This window comes from Podarcis cretensis (assembly GCF_951804945.1).
Source record: "Podarcis cretensis genome assembly, chromosome: 9".
NCBI lineage: Eukaryota > Metazoa > Chordata > Lepidosauria > Squamata > Lacertidae > Podarcis > Podarcis cretensis.
This window is the reverse complement of record NC_137178.1, coordinates 77894518-77913102: the sequence shown is the minus strand read 5'-3', so window position 1 is coordinate 77913102 and position 18585 is coordinate 77894518. Positions and strand designations below refer to the sequence as shown.

The 18585-nt window shown below is 42.4% G+C and overlaps 1 long non-coding RNA gene across 1 annotated transcript in view; it reads right to left on the bottom strand.

Annotated features, from left to right (window-relative positions):
• LOC307224712 overlaps positions 1–18585 on the bottom strand; it is a 170319-nt gene that overhangs the window by 90960 nt on the left and 60774 nt on the right. The window lies entirely within an intron of this gene.

Below are 18585 nucleotides of genomic sequence, written 5' to 3'. Positions count from 1 at the left end.
AGTCCCAGCCCCAGCCAATGGTACTGCTATCTTGTCTAAATTAAGATTCAGTTTGTTTATTAGTCCAGATCTTTGCTGATCTCAAGATTTTCATTGCCTTTCTCAGTCTGAAGGAAAGAGGGATAGAAATATATACCAAGACACTTCCAACTCATCTACTGCATGTGTGTTTGTGTGTGTGTGTGTGTTGTTTAGGCTTTTATATCTGTGCTGTTAAAGTTTCTCAAATAAAGCCAAGTTCCAAAGCTGTTTTTTTTCTAAAGCTGTAGAATTCCTCCATGCCTTTGCCACCAATAATTTTCCTTCTAGGAAAAATACAATCATTAAATTTTCATTGTCTCCTTCAAAGAACCCAAGAACAGTGTTGTTTTTGGATCCTTATATATTAGTTGAAAAGTGATTTGTTGACATCCTTACTCCAAATAGAACTGTTTATGGAAATATCAGCCTGCAGAATCATATGCCTCCAACATTTTTGGTCTTGTGAAGATGCCTTCTTTTTGCAAAGGCTTTTGCAAAATCTTTATGGATTTTCCTATATGCTTACTATGATAGATCCTAATGGCTTCTAATCAAGATTCTGTTTCACTGCTGTTCCTCAGTTTTGGAACCCAAACTTTACCCCTATACAATTGTTAACCCTGCTAGTGTCTCTGTAGATTCCCATAATGGTTGTTAATGGTTGGACTGCCTGATATTTGTGAATGGGTTTCTAATAAAATGTATGACCTGATGTGTTTGCCTTCAGCTGACTGGCTCTTGCCCCATTTTATCCTTTAAATGGTCTCAAGAGAGATGAATGATGCCATTTCCTTTACTTACACGGCTCTCTCGCTTAAAATAGTTTATGGTGTAGGAAAGTTTGCATTGGGGACCTTTGTGGGGCCAATTTCTTTGGCCTTTTCATCTGCACATGAAAAGTAACTTTTAGAAAAGGGTTCTCCTATCACCCTACTGGTTGTGCCTTTCACCATCAAGAATGATTTAGCCCTAACCTTACTTCTCACATATTTAGGATACCCCAAATCTAGCTATGGTTTATTTTTATATGCATTGAAGTTGGTAATAAATTTAAATGAGCTGGGAAGAGTCACAATACTGTATTTTGTTAGAGATTCCCAATCCCTCTTTGCTCCACTTTTATTTCCCTTCTTTTGTTTCCCTTGTGTATGAAAAAGTTGGACAATGTTTCCATAGTTTTCCTTGGAATATTCATAGGAAATACATGCAACAGGCATAACACCTCAGGGATCAATCACGATATTCAATTCAAAGTATTCAATTGCTTTAGTTTTTGTATAATTGCTTTTTTATAATTGCCCCAAAGTTCATGTTCTTTCATTTTTCTAAGTTCTTTGCCAAAGAAACTCCAGCGAGTGCAGAATGCTGCAGCGAGGCTCCTCACGGGGTCTCTGCCATGGGAGCATATTCACCCAGTGCTTTTCCAGCTGCACTGGCTCCCGGTGGAGTACAGGGTCAGATTTAAGGTGCTGCTTTTGACCTTTAAAGCCCTTCACGGCCTAGGACCCTCGTGCCTACGGGACTGCCGCTCCTGGTATGCCCCACGGAGGACCTTAAGATCCATAAATAGCAACACCCTAGTGGTCCCGGGCCCTAAGGAAGTTAGATTAGCTTCAAACAGAGCCAGGGCCTTTTCAACACTGGCTCCGGCTTGGTGGAACGCTCTGCCTCATGAGATCAGGGCCCTGCAGGATCTGATTTCTTTCTGCAGGGCCTGTAAGACAGAGTTGTTTCACCTGGCCTTTGGCTTGGAGCCAATTTGATTCCCTCCCCCTCTTTCTTTTTTCTTTTTCCTTTCTCCTCCTGTGATGAGGCTGCATTTTAATATTTTAATGTTTCAATATTTTAATGTTGTATTTTAATCTTGTTTTTAAGTTGTATTTGTTCAGCTTGTTTTTATTATTGCTTCTTAGTCGCCCTGATCCTGGCCTTGGCTGGGGAGGGCGGGGTATACATAAAAATTATTATTATTATTATTATTATTATTATTATTATTATTAAAGGTGCTACCAATTCACAGTATGTTTCCAACCTTTTATCTTTGTTTTTTTTTTATTGAAGCAACTGCACCGCCTCCTTTCTCATGTTCAAAAACATTTCATAATTAATATGAAGTCCATAAAAGCAATTCAAAGTCCTCCCATTTTGACATTACACTTTGGCCTTTTCCAGACTTAAGAACGTTAAAGCAATGTCATCCACAGATTCAATATCTATTGTGTATTCTCTATCTGTATTCCTTTATCCCTCTAGTATCTCTTATAATGTTTGCTAATGGTGTCCCTGAAAATGCAGTGGAGATAATAGACAGCCCTGTTTTGTTTCCCACCTCAGGTGTTAAGTCCAGATCATTTGTCTACACCACCATCATACTATCCTTGTACAGTTGTTTAAGTAGAGGTTTAAACATATTATCCATCTGCATACTTTTACATAACTCTAGCAGGAAATTCCATTCTACACTATCAAAAGCTTTGACAGAGTCAAGAGATATAATTACTAATGGCTTCCTTGTTACATTGCTAATATAAATGGTATTTATCTGTATAGAATCTGCAATGTGTCTCATTAAGGTCCATTCTCTCCCAGTTTATGGTTCTTTGTCTTTAAAGCACACTTGGACTGAACAGCCCTTCAGAGTCCAGATTGCTCTCTGACATGCTTGTAAACAGAGAAGTAAAGATGGTGGCCATGACTGGAACCTTGGCAGCAGGCATTTCACTACATCGAGCACCCAAAATAAATGTTTAAAAATGGAAAATGGAATCACCTGGTAAAATAGGAGAGGGAGAAGGAAAATGGAGTCATTAGAGTGATGGGGGAGGGGTGGGCCACCCAAGGGCAGTGAGGGAATAGGAGCGGTTGGTGACCTGCTCAGGGGGGTGGAGCACTGGGGAAGGAAAGAAGGAATGGCAGAACACAGTGGGAGAAACTGGTGTTGCAGGGAGTTGATTAGGAAAAAGTGGCCTCAAATGGGCATTGCCATTGCCCATACTGCTGCTTTGAAAATCAAGCAAATGTCCTTGGGAAAGGAGCACTAACCATTTTCTCCTATGCCATTTCCCCAGTGTAGATTGCAAAGAAAAACATAACAATACCGTATAGGACATATGTTTTCCACTGTGTAGCTATCAGCCGTTCCAGTAGGGGGACAGGAGTGATTTATTTTGATGAAATGGTGTGGAAGCTGGTTATTCTTCTCCGAATGTTGCTTCTTCAAACTCTATAGTAACTAGTTGGGACGGCTAATTAATGAAAAACCTTTACCCCATCAGCAGCTTGAAGATGATCTCCCACATCATACCTACTTTTGCCCCAGGTTTAGACTAAACCATGGAACTGCATGCACTCCGTCCAAGGCGCTTTGACAATGAGTTTATCTAGATGGATTTGATGGAAGCTTGGAGGGTGGGGAGGGTTTCCCAATACTGCATGTGTTCAGAAAGGGCCAAGAAATATCTTGCCTCAGCTTGGAGCTAAGCGACTGTCAAATTGTTACACTGAGTTAACAGAACTTTAAAAATAAAAATTCATCGCTCATCCAGTCATTTATTCTTTAGGTCAAACATTAAGTGAGAAGCAATGGGCTGTTATTTTAGTTGACCTGCTTATAAAGCTGATAAATTAGGCTACTCTTTGGAGCTAATTATTTTTTCTCTGCAATCAAGTTCTTATTGATAATGGATATGATAATGAAACTTGCCTTACAATGACAGGTTAAAGAAATATACTGTACTTGAGAAATCTTCTCTTAATTGCTGTAACAGACATGTTGATGGAAAAGACACTATGCCAATTATTTTTTATTTCCTTTCCAAATTATTACAAATCAAACCAAAGTACGGTAATTCAATTTAATACAGTTTCCAAAACAGGTTTCCTGCTCCTGTTACAAGGTATGTCCAGGATATGCCCCCACTGCTGCATCAGTTCTCACTTAATCTCTAGTTGACATCACTTGACAATTTCCATTGATGGAAATACGTTTATTACTAATGCATCGGAAGCATGCAAGGTTCACAAGCACCCACACATTGGCGGCCAGCTATGTGATTAGCAGCCTGATTCATGATCTAGTTAAATCATTATCCTTGGATTTAAATATTTGTATCTGTTTGAAACACTTCAGTGTTTATATGATTGGGTAATAAATTGGGCTGTAGGTATGAATGTTCCTCTAAATGTTTTGGCTATTTAAAATTAAAGTAGAAGAGAGCAAAAGGCACAAACTTTCTAACTGCCATTTTTTGTGAAGTCCTAATGGTAAAAGGGACCCCATGAATTTTCTCCCATCAGAGGGGAGAAGGGAGGTGTGGCAGGGGTTATTACCACATGTGCAGAATTCAAGAGGTACCAAGAAAAATATACTTTCTTGCCACAATTATTCCTTTGTGAAACTAGCGTTCAAGTACGTTGTCTGTGAGTCTGCTTTGGGGGCATGACCAGAAGAAGAAAGGACCAAGAAGGGGGAAATTGCAGCTTCCATCCCAGCCCCTCAGCTGGAGCTGCTCCTGTTGTGCTGGTAAAGATGGGTTATATATATATAGAGAGAGAGAGAGAGAGAGAGAGATTTATTAAAATTTTTAAACATAATTGCAGAAATAGAAAACAATGAAACATATATCATAACATATTTTCTTAGCTTCATTGGACTCCCTCACGTCTCCCGCTCCCACTTGCATCATTGTCAATTCTTACCCGCAATTTATCATCTTGTTTACATTCTTGTATCCCATTCATTTAAAATATAATCTAATAATTCTCCCAAAGGTTTATATTTTTTCCTCAATCTCACTTGTCATCCTAATTCCATCTAGTTTAGTGGTGCTCAATTATTTATGATCTAGCATCCTTCTTAACATTCAACCAAATTACAATGCTTTTTTAAATAAATCTTAAATTTCTTCCAGTCTTCTTCAACTTTCTCTTCTCCCAGGTCTCGGATTCTGCCGGTCATCTCGGCTAGTTCCATATAGTCTATCAGCTGCATCTGCCACTCTTCCAGTGTGGGTAGATCTTGGGTTTTCCAGTGCTTAGCGATAAGTATCCTTGCTGCTGTTGTTGCATACATAAAAAATGTTTGGTCCTTCCTTAACACCTTCTGGCCGACAATACCCAAAAGGAAGGCCTCTGGTTTCTTAGTGAAGGTATACTTAAATACCTTTTTCAGCTCATTATATATCATTTCCCAGAAAGCCTTCACTCTAGGGCAAGTCCACCAGAGGTGAAAGAATGTTCCTTCATTTTCTTTACATTTCCAACATTTATTATCAGACAAATGGTATATTTTGGCAAGTTTAACTGGGGTCATGTACCATCTATATATCATTTTCATTACATTTTCCTTCAAAGCATTACATGCAGTGAAGTTCAACCCAATGGTCCACAACCTTTCCCAGTCCTCAAACATAATGGTGTGCCCAATGTCCTGTGCCCACTTTATCATAGCCGATTTAACCATTTCATCTTGTGTATTCCATTTTAACAGCAAGTTATACATTCTTGAAAGTACCTTAGTCTTAGGCTCTAACAGTTCTGTTTCCAACTTCGATTTCTCCACCTGGAACCCTAACTTTTTGTCATTTTTAAAGACTTCTTTAATCTGAGCGTAGTGTAACCAGTCTCGCACTTTATCCTTCATTTTCTCCAAACTCTGCAATTTCCAATTGTCTCCATCTTTTTCTAGTATTTCCCAATATTTTGGCCATTTGGCCTCCATATTGGGTCTTTTTCGGGCCTTAGCTTCCAGCGATGAAAGCCACCTTGGAGTTTTATTTTCCAATAAGTCTTTATATTTTATCCAGACATTAAACACTGCTTTTCTGACAATATGATTCTTAAAGGCCTTATTGATCTTAACCTTGTCATACCATAAGTATGCATGCCAACCAAAAGCATTGTTAAAACCTTCCAGATCCAGAACGTCAGTGTCCTCGAGAAGTAGCCAGTCTTTTAGCCAGCAGAAAGCTGCGGCCTCATAGTACAACTTTAGGTCTGGCAGGGCAAAGCCCCCTCTTTCTTTCACATCAGTTAATATCTTAAACTTAATTCTGGGCTTTTTGCCCTGCCAGACAAACTTAGAGATGTCTCTCTGCCACTTCCGGAAGCACTCCGTCTTGTCCACAATCTGTAGTGTTTGAAACAAAAACAACATTTTTGGCAATACATTCATCTTAATAGCAGCAATTCGGCCTAACAAAGAAAGTTTCAATTTTGTCCAACTATCTAAGTCTCTTTTAATTTCAGACCAACATTTTTCATAAAGGTAAAAGGTAAAGGTACCCCTGCCCGTACGGGCCAGTCTTGACAGACTCTGGGGTTGTGCGCCCATCTCACTTAAGAGGCCAGGGGCCAGCGCTGTCCGGAGACACTTCCGGGTCACGTGGCCAGCGTGACATCGCTGCTCTGGCAAGCCAGAGCCGCACACGGAAACGCCGTTTACCTTCCCGCTGGTAAGCGGTCCCTATTTATCTACTTGCACCCGGAGGTGCTTTCGAACTGCTAGGTTGGCAGGCGCTGGGACCGAGCAGCGGGAGCGCACCCCGCCGCAGGGATTCGAACCGCCGACCTTTCGATCGGCAAGCCCTAGGCGCTGAGGCTTTAACCCACAGCGCCACCTGCGTCCCGTACATTTTTCATAGTTATCCTTAAAAAGACTCAGATTTTTTGCTGTTATGTTTACCACTAGGTACTTTACTTTTTTAACCACAGTTAGTTCTGTCTCTCTCTGAAACCGTTCTGACTCTGTATCTGTCAAATTTTTCCCCAGCACCTTAGTTTTCTGTTTGTTTAATTTAAATCCCGCCACCCGACCAAAGTCAGGAATCAATTGTAACGCTCTTTTCGTACTAGATTCTGGCTCCTGCAGGGTCAAAACTAGGTCATCTGCAAAAGCTTTAAGTTTGTATTGTTTCGCTCCGACCTGGATTCCTTCCACCAACCGGTCCCCTCTGATCATATTCAAGAGCACCTCCAGAACCGAAATAAATAGCAGAGGGGAAATGGGGCAGCCTTGTCGTGTTTCTTTTTCAATTTTAAACTCTTCTGTAACCACATTGTTAACTATCAATTTAGCTTTTTGTTCTGAATATATTGCATCAATCCCATTCTCAAAACCCCGTCCCACTCCCATTTCTTTTAAATTTCCCTTCATATATTTCCAAGAGATATTGTTAAAGGCCTTCTCCGCATCTATAAAAATTAACACTGCTTTTGTATTTATGTCTGTTTGCAAAAGCTCCAAAATGTCAATGATATTCCTTGTGTTAGCAAACAGGTGTCTACCTGGGAGAAAGCCTGCCTGGTCTTTATGAATTACTTCATTTAATACTTTTTTGAGTCTACTTGCCAAAACGTCTGCGAATATTTTGTAATCCACATTTAAAAGGGAGATGGGACGATAGTTCTTAAGTTGTGTCTTTTCAGCTTCCGATTTTGGTATCAATGTGATAAAAGCTTCTTTCCACGATTCCGGCGCCTTCTTCCCCTCCATAATTTCATTGCTGACCTCCATCAGTGGTTGTATCAGATAGTCTTTTAATGTCTTGTAGTACTTGGAGGTCAGCCCATCTGGCCCTGGGGATTTGCCCAATTGCATGTTCTGAATGGCTTGTTCAATCTCTTGTCGTGTTATTTTGCAATTCAGGATTGATCTATTTTCTTGTGACAATTTTGTTAGTCCATTTTTTTTCCAAAAATTGTTTAATCTCAACCTCATCTTGCGGCCCTTGAGTATATAATCTTTTGAAATATCTCTGGAAGCACTTTCTGATCTCCACAGGGTTCTGAATATTTCTTCCTTCAATTTCTAAATTTGTGACTGTGTTTAGTTTTTGTCTCCTCTTCAACTGCCAAGCTAGCAGTTTCCCACATTTATTTGCCGATTCAAAAGTTTTTTGTTTCATTAATTTAATCTTCCACTCTATTTCCTGGTTTATCAATTTAGAATATTGTGCTTGATGAAGTTTGATTTCTCTCAAGGTCGGCTGTGACTTCGGATTTGATCTTAACTTCTTCTCCAATTCTTTGATTTTCTCCAATATCTTGTCTTTCCTCTCATTTTGTATCCTTTTCTTTACAGCATTCTGTTGTATCACGAACCCCCTCATTACAGCCTTACTTGCGTCCCAGATAGTTCTTTTTTCCACCGTAGTGTTCATGTTTATCTCAAAATAGTCCTTCAAGGCTTTTTGGGCCTTCTCAACAATCTCCTGATCTCTAAACAAATTGTCATTCATCTTCCATCTAAAGGAGCCGGTTGGTAGTAGTGTCATGTCCATCTTCGTTGCATTATGGTTGGAGCAGGTCTTTGGGCAGATTTCCACCTTTCTGACCTTGGGTGCCAGACCTCTAGTTATCCATATTTGGTCGATTCTTGTCCAAGTCAGCTGGGCTTCAGAGAAAAATGTTCCCTCTCTTCCCAAGGGGTTCTTCGTTCTCCAAATGTCAATTAAGTCCATATTGTCTGTCATTTCAAAAAAAGTCTTTGGTAGTCTGCCGTCCTTTGTAACATTTTGGCTTTGTGACTTATCCATGTTAGTTGATACGACCCCATTCATATCTCCCATCATAATGATGTTGTCATAGTCCAGATAATCCAGCATTGTCTCATGCAACTTCTTATAAAATTCCGATTTCCCTTCATTTGGTGCATAAATTCCTAATAACAAAAATTTCTCTCCTTGATATTGTATCTCAATTGCTAAAATTCTTCCATGTTCATCTTTAAATAAGAATTTGGGTGACAGGCTCTCTTTTGCATATATCACCACGCCTCTCTTCTTTACTCTGTCCGAAGATATAAATTCCTGGCCAAGTCTTTTGTTTATTAACACTTTTCTGTGGAGCCTAGTCACATGTGTTTCTTGTAGGCAAATGATATCCAGTTGTTCCTTTTTTAATATGTGAAAAATTTTCCTCCTTTTTTCCGGGATGTTACAGCCATTTATATTCCAGCTCAAGAGTTGCAGAGACATCCTGAATTAGTCTGATTATTTTCCTGGGGGTGGTGTCTTTTTCACTGGATCTTCAGGTTCCGAGGGTGCAGGTACCGCTGGTGCTCCAGGCCCAGAGGGTAATTCAATTCCCTTTTGAAGGTCCTCTCCGTATGCAGTCAAAAATTTATCTCTGTCTTCCAATGTTCTGATTTTAACCTTCTTCCCTCTAAAAGTGAAAGATACTCCTTGGGGAAATTCCCACCTGAAGATAATTGAGTTGCTCCTCAACAGTTTGACCAGTTCAAGATAGTCAGATCTAAGATCCAACAGTTGTTTAGGGATGTCCTTGTAAATTTCAATTCTTCTGTCTGAAATGTCCAGTGACTTTCCGTAGTGTAGGCCCAAAATCTTATCCCTTTCCTCCTTTGATCTCAATGTTATCAAACAGTCTCTGGGCTTCTCTTTCTTTACAAGTCTTCCAAGCCTGAAGGCTGATACGATTTTAAAGTCCTTTTCCTCTAAATTCCAAAACTTGGAAAACTCTTTAGTCAGGAACTCAGCTAAGTTGCCTTCTTCCGCTTCTGGTATCGACCTTATCCTAAGGTTACTCTCCCGGTTCCGCAGTTCTATCATGGAAAGGTAGGTCTGGTGTTCACCTACTTGTTTGCTGAGTGGTCTTACCTCTTGTTCCAAATTTCCCAGTCTTTGGCTAGTATCCTCAGCCAATTTCCGATTTTCTGCCGTGGCCTCCGTCAGTTCTCCAATTGCTTGTACATTCTGTGATACTTGTCCAGTTAATCTATTTAAACATTCTGTGTTTTGATCAATTTTAGCTGTTTGCTCATCAGCTTTCTTATCCAGAGATTCTACTCTCTTGTCCAAAGATTCCAGTTTTTCGTAGATTTTCTCTAAAATAGAAGCAGTTGCTCCTGAGGCCATATCTTCCAGTTGTAATTGCCCAGTTTCTCCCTCCCCTGCTTGTGGCCGAGAAGCAGCTTCTTCTTCTGAAGGCAGAGTAGGTACAGATGATCTGCGTGCCTGAGAGGCTGCGGTTAAAGTTGTTAAAGTTGTTTGTCTAGTTTTTGGTCCCTTTTTTCTTGCGCCACTCATTCCAGAGTTATCTAAAAGTCAAGGTCAAGCTGAGTTGTTCCCATGAGAAAACAACAGCCCAGATGGTAACAGTCAAACAGGAGGCCGGGAAAGGAAAGTAAAATAATGTCACTGCTGTAAATCCTGAATCCTCTAGGGGGAGCTTAAAATGTCTTTAGGGAAGAGATCAATTCTGGTAAAATTGCTAAAATCAAGTTTAAAGTCCAGGAACCTTCAATAGCAGATTTTAAGCAGAGTTAGTATTAACAGCCACATTGTTTCAAACAGTGCAAACTGGTATTTCAAATGATGCTTCAAAGTAGCAAGTCCAAACTCCCTCAGATTGTTGCAATTTTTAATTCAAAATAACCAAATCTGCAGACTGACAGCTCAGTTACTCAGGCAGCTCCAGAACCTGGGTTTCTTACTCAAATTATATTTCCGATAGAAGAAAGGTATCACGATGCAAGTAAAGAGCATAAAATCAAGTGCTTAAAGTCCTTGTTTTGCTTACAAGAAAGTTCAGCGGTTGCTCAGATCGATTAGGTTAAAAAATTCTTTCTTTGCCTCCACTCCTCCAGCTCTTTGCTTTGAAGTTCAGTGACAGCAGAAGACGGACTTCCTGTTTTTCGTCGCTCCGCTTTCAGCCAAATTCAATAATTTTAAGTCTCAAATTTTGTAAAGTCCTCTTTACTCACGGATTGTTGCTTTTCCAAATCAGAAGTTTCAGGAAAAGAGGTCAGCGCTCACCGGCAGCAGCAGCGCGGCTTCACTCCGTAGCTTGCGATACGACCCACAGCGCCGCTACCCCCTCCCCGCTCCGGAGCCCCTTACGGGGTTCCTTCAACGTTTCAGGGGTTGCTTCTGGCGCCCGCCGGGTCCCGAGACCACAGGCTTTTGCTGCCTATGGGTTTCCGACGTGTGTCTCCGCTTCGCCGTAGCAGACGACCCGTTTCCCACGGAGCTTCCTCTTCACAGAAGGAAGAGGACCGCCATTGCTGTTTGCGCCGCCTCCGGAAGTCTCCGGTAAAGATGGGTTTTATCCAACCGCCTGTCAGGTAACTTGAATGTGTTACTGCTTGTTTGCTTGCTTGCTAGAGTGTTTGCCCATATTACTTCAGTTTGACAGTTTTCATTACTTGCAGCTGGTGTGGGGAAGTTTTTCTACACGTGGACCAGTGTCCCAACTTCAGTTGGCTGATATAAGAGCAGGCCAGTGGTGGTACAGCAGGGTTAAACCAAAAGTGGGGAGACACCTACAGGACTTACCCCCTTGGACTGCTACCTGTGTCGCTTAACCATTGAGCAAAATAAGCATGTGCTTAGGGCATCAAGGGAAGGGGGCACCACAGAAATTTCCCATTGCCGGATTTACCATGGACCCTGTGGTGCAGCTGAAACAGGTTCCACAAAAAAAGGCTCCCACAATATGTGCGTCATGAGTTCAGTGCAACAAAAAATGTAAAAACAAGATTCAGTCATGCTGAACTTTATACAAATAGTTGTAGAAGACAATATTTTATGGTTTATTGTTGTTTATATTTTGAATTAAATATATATGGGGGCACCAAAATATTTTCTTAGGGCCTGTAAGGGTCTTAATCTGGCCCTGACTGCTACTTTGGTGAGGCATAAGGACACCCCCCCATCAGTTAGGAACTGAATTGTTGGCCATGTCCCGGAGAACAGATTTGTGACCCTGATCTGTAGAGGGAGCCTGGGTGGGGGAAAGTCTGGTTCTAACATATTCCCCCCTGAGTGGGAGGAAGACACAGCATAGTTACAGATATCATAGTCCTTAGACTATCATATTAGTCCTTAGCTGGACCATCAAGAAGGCTGATCGCCGAAGAATTGATGCTTTTGAACTCTGGTGCTGGAGTAGACTCTTGAGAGTCCCATGGACTGCAAGAAGATCAAACCTATCCATTCTGAAGGAAATCAGCCCTGAGTGCTCATTGGAAGGACAGATCCTGAAGCTGAAGCTCCAGTACTTTGGCCACCTCATGAGAAGAGAAGACTCCCTGGAAAAGACCCTGATGTTGGGAAAGATGGAGGGCACAAGGAGAAGGGGACGATGGAGGACAAGATGGTTGGACAGTGTTCTTAAAGCCACCAACATGAGTTTGACCAAACTGCGGGAGGCAGTGGAAGACAGGAGTGCCTGGCGTGCTCTGGTCCAGGGGGTCACGAAGAGTCGGACACGACTAAACAACAACAACAACAACAGCAGCAGCAGCAGCAGCAGCAGACTATCATCTTATCCCTAACTTTTGTACTTCATGTAATTTTATTGTAGGATGGTGTCAATATGTGTTTGAATGATTCTACAGCATGGAGTTACCATGACTCTGTCTCTATTTTTACATCAGTTCCAGTGGTTATAGGCAGGAGAAGGTATAGCTTGGGTGTGGGAGCTGATTGTTATTTGGGATCAAATAGTAATCCCTGAACTGATCTCATTAATTCCCCCCCCCAGCCAGTTAATGTAACTGCATTTTAGAAGCTGCATGCTCAATTCAAAGAGCCGTTTGATGCCACACATAATTTTGTCCTCCTCAGAACAATTCCTGAGTGACCGCTGCCAGATAATGCATCCTTTGTGTTGTATGGGGACAGTATTTGGACTAATTTGTTGTGTGAAAGCTGGAAAGGAGCTAGTACGCTCTGGACAGTGAGCACTTTATAAATCACTGGCAATTCTACCTGGAGAACTCTGGAAGCATTAATCTGCAATTTAGTTTATTGCACAGAGAAAACCATAATTACACAGAAAATGGATGCTATCTGTAGAATAATCTCTTTCCAAATCAAACAATCAACGTGACTGATAAGGCATGCACAAAATGGCACTATAAAACTTCTGTAACAAAATATGGATATGAAAGGGACTTGCTACCATTTGACGAATGGCAGCAAAGAAGTTACCTGCTGACCTAGGTGAATTGCACGATTTTATGCAGGGAGAGTTTGATGCAGGCCTCTGAAGAGGCCCATTATTAGGTTTGAGAGACCCTGGTCAAAATCCCCTGTTGATGGGTCTTGGCAGATTTACCTGGTGACATTAGTGACCCAAATAGCACTGCCAGTTGCGTCTAGTCACTATTTAAACTTACCACACAGCCCCAGAACACTGCTATGTCAGGGGAATATTATGGGTTATTAAAATGGCTGGTGCCATTTTAAGGGCATTAGTGATGGGCACCGAATGATCCAGAAGCTGCCTGAGGATGCCAGATGCTGGCGCAGAACCCCTCGATCTTTCCCCTAAATACTCTTTGCACATAAACACTGAAAGATACTGAACGCTGTTGGGCTTTTGAGCCAAGCCTCTCATGCTTTTGTCAAAGGTCCACCAAATAGCTATCAGGTCTTGCTGCAGCTGAACAAAGGGCGGAGACAGCGCCTTCTTTTCCTGGCAGAATGCACCAGAACATATGACACAGCATACACATACCATTTGAATAGCAATGCCCATAAACTTGACAAGGGCGCTCCCCTCAAATATTTTTTTGGGGGGCAGAAGGGACCTCAGACCCTAGGAGTTGGCTCCTATGGCCTCTTGCTACATGTTATACATCTGAACCACCTGGAACAGGGGACTCTCATGGGTTTGATAAAGCTGTGACTCCGTTTCTGCATTAGGCTCAAGATAATAATCTATAATCTGATAAAAGTCCTCTAAAATGGGCAGGAGCTTTGTTTTTGTTTTCGCTTGGGCAAGGCTTTGGAATTTCAACAAGACACGTACTGTATAACATTTTATTGTTGCAATTTGTAAAGACTGTCAATATGTCTTAACAATGTGCCTATTCACAGCATTTTATAGCAAAGCTGGGCTGGTCATGGGAAAAGATCATAGGGCCGGAATTTCTTAGATGTCAAAGATAAGAAGAGGATAAAGACATTGTTTTGTAATGGAAGAAATTATAATGTTTGCTTATTAGAAAGTCAAACCGGCCAGCGTTTTACAAGAGGACACACCAACAGCGTCCCACATGCCTGTTCCACCCATCCTCCTCTGAATTCCAATCACTGCCAATAATGTTCTGCTGCATAGGCTGCCCTGCATTCAGCTCAAGCAGGCTTAGGTTTAGGTCTACTGTATTTATGAATCACTTCCCACAAGGAATGGTCCCAAAGTGATATGCAAGTATAAAATGCAACACACACACACATTAAAAACATAGTCCAATCATTGGTGTCACCCAAAGGCCTGGGAGAACAAAAACATATTTGCCTGGCACCAGTAGCATAGCATGTGTTGCCAGTGCCTGGGGCCACGTGGATTTGGGGAACGTAGTACCCATGCGCATTCAACTGCCTGACAGCGTCCACATCACCCAGGAGATCGCAGCCACAGTGATAAGAAGAGTCATTCCGTTCTCTGGAGAGGTAACTTCCTGGTTCTCATGGAGAAGCTGTTTTCAATGGAGCCCAGTGACAGAAGCACGCAGCTGTATTGAGGCAGCACCGGGTTTTGAAATTTTGTACCCATTAAAAATTTTGCACCTGTGGCAACCGCTCCTGTGTCGTCGTCCCCCCCCCCCCCCGCATCTGCATCAGCTTTGAACTTGTTTTTATTGTCAAATCACTTCAGGAAGTTTTATGGATAGTGATTCCTTAAATCAATAATAAATGTTGGCTGCGGGTGATAATAGCTGGAATCCAACATCGTGTAAAGAATCACAGGACCATTCTAAGATGGTCATTGTAGGCAGCAACACACACACACACACTTCATATTAGGAAATACAGTATCAATAAGCTAAGCCTGAAGCAGAAGTCCCAACTGGGCTGGAGATACATCTTGTAGAATACTTATGATAATATTTAATTCAGCCCTGCTCTAATCACCTTTTAATAGCTGCGTACCACTGCAAACTTTGTTGTAGTTTGGGGTTTTTTTTAAGTGTAGCTGATCCTTCTGATTCCACCTGGTGTTTTTTTTTTTTGGGGGGGGGGGTATTTATTAAGTATATATGACAACGTAGTCACATAGGTAGCAAATCCCTCTGATTTTATTTGGGCTCGTCTATAAATAGGCAAGACTTTTTCCTTTCTATTTCATTGTACTAGGCCAAGTTGTGATTTTTATACCCCATTTATAATTTTCTAATTGTATTCATTCACCTCTGCTTCCCCCCCTCTTTTTTTTTACTTTTAACAAAAGCTCCTTGTGTTGACCTTTTTTGTTGTTACTACTTTTCTCTTTGTGGGCACAAATAAACCCTACTTATGTGGGCAAGAAACACTGGAGGGAAGAAATAAAGAAGAATGGGAAACCTAAGAGTGTGTCTCTATAACAGCAGAACTTCAGCATGGCATTATTGGAAACAATCATTTTCAGCCACCCACAAAGCACAGAGCAAAAGCTGTGATCAGGAGGCTGCTGAACGCCCCATGCATAAGATAGGTTGCTGGGAGATTACTGCAGGGACAAGCGGAGTCACATCGGAAAAGACATGTGACCCTGCTTAAGAACTGGAACAGCAAACAGATTATTGCCACTGAGACAGAATCCCGACTTTTATTGAGATCATTTAATCAGGATGTAGGTAATTATGCTATATTTATGGGAGCAGGTATAACAAGGTTGGTCAATGAATGGAGCTATTTAGTTAAGCAACAAAACCACAGGGCAACTCAGGTTGCTAAAACCAAGAACACAACGAACTCAGAACTGTACTGCCGCACAACTCTTGTCATGAGGACTCACTAGGTCTATTCATTCCAACTCTTGCAGTGCAAGAGGGTTAAACCAAGTGGAACCAATGCGCCATCTGGTGGTAGGATGGCAACATACATGTCACTACAGTACAGTGGTACCTTGGTTTATGAACAGTCCTGCCTACGAACGATTCGGTTTACGAACTCCGCAAAACCGGAAGTAATGTCCCGGTTTGAGAACTTTACCTCGGTCTAAGAATAGAAGCTGAGCGGTGGAAGGGCACTGGCAGTAGGAGGCCTCATTAGGGAAAGCGCACCTCGGTTTAAGAACGGTTTCGGTTTAAGAACAGACTTCCGGAACAGATTATGTTCGTAAACCGAGGTACCACTGTATGTAGAAGAGGGGACAGTGGATCAGAAGAGGACAGTGATTGCTTACCTCATTTCTTCCCTGCCGTTTGCCCCTTCAACTCCCCTTGTTGGCTAAGGGATATTATCTCCCTTCCCCTCTGGAAAGAAAAGCAGCCCAGCCCCATTCTGTTCCCAGTTTCTTCCTCTCTCATTGCAGAGACCTGCCAGGGATGACATAACTCCCCATAACATGTAGCTTGGGCCTAAGGGGCGAGACACACTCCTTGTTTCGTGCCAGACCTGTGTACCACAATACACTCAAGTCCAATGTGCAATGCATGGTTTTGTCATGCAAGGAGTCTACACGAGGGGTCAGCAAACTTTTTCAGCAGGGGGCTGGTCCACTGTCCCTCAGACCTTGTGGGGGGGCCAGACTATATTTTGGAAAAATAATAATGAACGAATTCCTATGCCCCACAAATAACCCAGAGATGCATTTTAAACAAAAAGGCGCATTCTACTCATGTAAAAACACGCTGATTCCTGGACTGTCTGTGGGCCAGAGTTAGAAGGTGACTGGGCCGGATCCAGCCGCCGGGCTGTAGTTTGCCTACCCATGTTCTACACAAAGTGTATACGTGTAGCTATGTTAGTCTGAGTCGGGGGGGGGGGGGAGAGTGTTCTGGCTTTGATAGCAGATTATAAAAGAAGTTGTTGGGAGAACCCTATTCTTTTTTCAGAGCTACAATTCCCAGAGTTCTCTGTGAAGAAATTAAACCACTCACAATTGTAAACCAGAGAGGAAGAGGAGCATCCTAACAACTATCATCATCATCATCATCATCATCATCAACCCCCTTAACTTTTCTCAATTCTTTGTGGAAAGCCAGGGCTGCTTGAAGTGGTATAATAACACTAAGTTCAGTGGGTCAGCAATTCACTCGGTTGCACTTCTCAAACCTGTCTCCCATGTGAGTTTTAATTCACCTCACTTTAGAAAACAGCTAGCATGATCAGTCTCTTAAGAATGCTCTTTCTTCCTGCATTGGTAGCCTCTGCGGAGAGCCGTCAACCGATGCTGCATTTAAGGAAATGTGTTTGTGATATGAAAATCTGAGAAAATGCTAAATGTTGATGAATTATCATGAAATATGTATCCTCCAAGGAGATACCGTATTTTTCGTCTTATAGGACGCACCGTCCCATAAGGCGCACCTAGTTTTTTTGGGGGGGAAATAAAGGGGAAAAAATTATTTCCCCCCCCCAGGTGTGAGGGAGGCCCGAGCTTCCCCCGCCCCAGCCCCCAAACAGGCAGCTCTCTGCAAGCCGTGGGAGCCCAGCGCTGGCTCCCGCTGCTTGCGGAGAGGTCCGCGAAGCCTGGACGCGCTGAGCTCAGCGCGTGCAGGCTTCGGCATGCAGGCAACTCTCCGCAAGCAGCGGGAGCGCGCCCGCTGCTTGTGGAGAGGTCCGCGAAGCCTGCAGAGCGAGAGGGGTCGGTGCGCACCGACCCCTCTCGCTCTCCAGGCTTCAGCGAAAGCCTGCATTCGCCCCATAGGACGCACACACATTTCCCCTTCATTTTTGGAGGGGAAAAAGTGCGTCCTACAGGGCGAAAAATACGGTACTTGCCTTGGATGGGTATGCACAAGCTGTAAACTTGAAAGTGAGTATGACACCAGTAATTTGGAAACACTTGTATCCAAAAAAGGTCCACCCATCGAGAATGCAAAGTGCCACCATTCCTAGACAGCTGCATTGTTTTCACAAGGAAGATTGAGGCATGAAAGGCAGTCTGGTGAAGCTGGACAAGTTGCACATCTGGAAACATTAGCAGAATTTTAGTAGCTTGAAATGAGCCAGCATAGAAGCATGAGGCAGGCTGCTACAACTGGTTTTAGAAACAAGGAATCTTGCAGTTAAACTTCCTCACAATGATGCCACAATTTCAAAATGCTCCCCATAAGAAATTTTCCTTCCTCCTTAGTTTAGTTTCTCATGCAGTAGCCAAGTTTCTCTCACGCGGCTTTCCCCCCAAGAGTTCCTTAACTTCAAGTGTTTGAATAGGGGAATTGGCTCTATACTTTCTGACGGTTTCTGGTTGATGTTGATTGCAATTACCTGTTTTTCCCTCTTGACCATGCATTTCATGCTCGGGGAAAGTGGGGAACCCCAAGTCTTTACCCACCCAGCTTTCAGAAGCAGAAAAATATCCAAAATGGACTCACTCTGTAGTTGTTTAATGAGCCAGCTTCACAACCCATGTTTTGAAGTTGGCATGTTCAGAAACAAATCACTGCTTGTTGTAAAGCAGAATTCCCTGGCGCATAAAGCTCTGGGATTTATAGAAAGCAAAACTGTACTTGGCCAGTGGAGTAGAGGAGACCTTTCAAGTCAACGCTTTGCTCAGGGCTTATGAAGGGCTCATTCATGCAGCAATAAACCATGAATGGAAAACCACTGGCTTCCCAGTCCTAGGCTAAACCATGGTTTCGCATTACTTGCAAGCACATGCAAACAT